The sequence below is a fragment of the Hypanus sabinus genome, chromosome 7 (assembly GCF_030144855.1).
Source record: "Hypanus sabinus isolate sHypSab1 chromosome 7, sHypSab1.hap1, whole genome shotgun sequence".
Classification (NCBI taxonomy): Eukaryota; Metazoa; Chordata; class Chondrichthyes; order Myliobatiformes; family Dasyatidae; genus Hypanus; species Hypanus sabinus.
Genome location: NC_082712.1, coordinates 139,864,798 through 139,868,735, shown reverse-complemented (window position 1 = coordinate 139,868,735; position 3,938 = coordinate 139,864,798).

Sequence of the window (3,938 nt, the reverse complement as noted above, 5' to 3'; positions counted from 1 at the left end):
GAAAAACTTCAATACACTGTTGTAATGAAATTATCTAAATGGATGGCACACAAAACAAAGCATAACACCATACCTCAATGATAAAGCAATTTATCAATTTATTGGCTTTGCTTTTTTTTAACTGTATTTTGTTACGTCATAATGTTGCATAGACTGAAACAACTTATTTAATAAAGCATAATGATGGTGGACCTCAGTTTGATCCTAGAACACTATTGCCCCCTTGAATTTAATCAATAAGCTCCAATATCTAGGCTTTGATATCTCCTTGTGCAAATGGATCCTTAATTTTTTCACTTGCAGGTCCCAGTCAGTACAGATTGGCAACAACATCTCCTTCCAAACGCTATCAGCACAAATGCACCACAAGGCTATCTGCTTAGCCCCCTGCTCTACTCACTTTATACTTATGTCGGTGAGACTTAGCTCCAATACTATATTTAAGTTTGTTAATGTCAGGACACTACTGTTGTTGGTCACATCAAAGGTGGTGACAAATTGGATTATAGAAGGGAATTGAAAATCTGATTGAATAGTACCACAACAACAACCCCTCACTCAGTGTCAGCAAAAGCAAAGAGCTGATTATTGACTACAGGAAGAAGAGCCAAGAGCCATGGGATCACAGGTGGAGGGGGTCAGTAACTTTAAATTCCTTTGCATTTTCATATCAAAGAATCTGACCTGGGACCAGCATTAATTGCCATTCCAAAGAAAGCACGACAGCGCCTCTATTTTCTTAGAAGTTTGCACAGATTTGGCATGTCATCTAAAATTTCGATAAACTTCTATAGAAGCACAATGAAGAGTATCCTTTCTGGTTGCTTCACACCCTGGTATGGAAATACCAATGCCCAAGAGAGAAAAAGCCTACAAAAAGTAATGGATGTAGCCCAGTCCATCACAGGCAAAGGCATCTCCACTATTGAGCACAGCTACAAGGAGTGTTGCCACAAGGCAGCAGCATAGATTGTCAACGGCCCCAACCATCCAGGCTTTGCTCTCTTCTCATTGCTGGGATTGGGAATTACATACAAGAGCTTTCGGTCCCACACCATCAGGTTTAGGAATAGTTATTACCCTTCAGCCAAAAAGCTCCTGAACCAGCATAACTTCAGTCACCTCAACTCTGAACTGATTCCACAAACTCATTTTCCAGACTCTGATTGTTTGTGTGCATATTTATTTATTTAGCTACTTATCTCTCTATTTATTCATTCATTCATTCATTCATCCATCCATCCATCCATCCGTCCATTTATTTATTTATTTATTATTGTATTTGCTCAGAATGTCTTCTGATGTACACTGGTTATTTGTCACTCTTTTTTGTGTCTGTTTCAATTGATTTTATTGTATTTCTTTGTTCTACTGTTAATGCCTGCAAGAAAATGAATCTGAGGGTAGCATATATGTACTTCGATAATAAGCTTATTTTGCACTTGTAGTTTGCTCAAACCCTCCAAAAGCCAAAAGGTCAATAGCAATATAAATGTGGAAAAATCAGTTAGGGTTATCTGTTTGAAATATTTCTATAGATTTGCCATGCTTTTCATTGCAGTGGATGGTTGAAACCATAGACAGTTACAGAAACTCCACTGCATTCTTGATGAGTCTGGTGGAATTACTGTGCTTTGTGCTGAAATCAAGGCTCTGCAGATGTTGAGAATCTGATACTGGATAACTCAAAACCATAGCTGATTTAGAAAAAGGAGAATGCTGGCAATTCTCAGCAGGTTAGGCAGTATCTATGGAGACGCTTTCCTACTGATTATAAATTCTGGTGCTACTTTACTCTGTCTGATACTCTGGACTTGGTGTTTAGATATTGACAAAAAGGTACAGTACTATGACCTTGACCTCATCGGGCTGACAGCATAACCAGTTTCCCAACATTCCCAACTGGGAGAAAATTGATCCTTGTATGCCCCAAAGTGAATTGCTGGAAATTGCTGATTAGTGTAAATTGTTTTATTCTTTAACAGCAAACACAAAATACTGGAGGAGTTTGACTTAATTTCTGTTAATTTTTGCTGTAGTTTTTATGTAACTAAAAGGTCATTTATAACTTGCTGATATTTTTTGAGCTTGAGAGCGACAGAAAGCTCAAGCAGTGCAAAAACAAATAATTCTCATCACTAAAGGGCACCAGATAGATTTTAATAATAATCTGATCATTTTATGATCATAGTTATTAACAGTAGCTTCTCTTGTGTATATTATTTACAGGTTAGTTGATGTAACTGAATTTGTAATTACCAGTTGATATGGAATTAAAATTCACTCCATAATTTATGGATCCTGATCCAGAGTCATCACCTGTATACCACTCCCTAGTTTGCTTTCTTTAAGGCTCCATGTGTTTTTCTCCCCTTCTCCCAAGTATTTTCAAGCTTGGATTAACATAAGAACATAAGAAATATGAACAGGAGGAGGCCATCTGTCCCATTGAGCATGTTCCGCCATTCAATAAGATCACGGCTGATCTGGCCAAGGACTCATCTCCACCTACCTGCCGTTTCCCCATAACCTGTAATTCTCTGACTATGCAATTATCTATCCGAGCTTGTCTTAAATATATTTACTAAAATAGCCTACACGCTTCATTGGGCAGAGAATTCCACAGCTTCAGTACTCTCTGGGAAAATCTGTTCCTCCCCATCTTCATGCTAAACTTACTTCCCTGAATCTTGAGGCTATATCCCTAGTTCTGGTGTCACCCACCAGTGGAAACTAGTGCCTCTATCTTATCTATCCCTTTCATAATTTATATGTTTCTATACGATCTCCTCTCATTCTTCTGAATTCCAGTGAATACAATCCCAGGCGACTCAATCTCTTCTCATAGTCAAACCTCCTCATCTCTGGAATCAAGCTGGTGAACAGCCTTTTGCACAGCCTTCAAAGCCAGTATAACCTTCTTCAAATAAAGAGACCAGAACTGCACGCAATACTCCAGGTGCAGCCTCACCAATACGCCGTATGGTTGCAACATAATCTCCTTGCTCTTAAATTCAATCCCACTAGCAATGAAGACCAACATTCCACTTGCCTTCTTGATAGCCTGCTGCATCTGCAAACCAACCTTTTATGATTCATGCACAAGCACTCCCAAGTCCCTCTGCATAGCAGCATGCTGCAATTTTATACCATTTAAATAATAATCTGCTCTTTCATTTTTCTTTGAAAGTGGATGACTTCACATTTACCAATATTGTACTCCATCTGCCAGACCCTTGCCCACTCACTTAACCTATCTATATCTCTCTGCAGACTGTCTGTATCTTCTGCAAAATTTGCTTTCCCACTCAATTTGGTATCAGCAGCAAACTTAGATACGCTACACTCTTCTTCCAGATCATTAATGTATATCGTAAACAGTTGTGGGCCCAGCACCTACCCCTTCGGTACATCGCTCACCAGTGATTTCCAACCAGAGTAACAGCCATGTATCACAACTCTCTACTTTCTATTAGTTAACCAATCCTCTATTCATGCAAATACATCATCCCCAACTCTATGTATCCTTATCTTCTGGATAAGTCTTTTATGCGGCACCTTATTGAACGCCTTCTAGAAATCCAAGTAAATAACGTCCATCTGTTCCCCTTTATCCACTGCACTCATTATATCCTCAAAGAACTCCAGCAAGTTTGTCAAACAGGACCTGCCTTTAGTGAATCCATGCTGCATCTGCCTGATGGATCTATTTCTTTCCATCACTAGTGATGCCTCACTATTTCTTCTTTAATGATAGCTTCAAGCATCTCCCAGCTGCATATGTTGAACTAACTGGCCTATAGTTACCTGCCTTTTGCCTATATCCTCTTTTGAATGGTGGCATGACATTCACCATCTTCCAATCTGCTGGACACTGCCCAAAGACCAGAGAAGGTTGGTAAATTATCACCAAAGCCTCTAATACAAATTCTGCCATT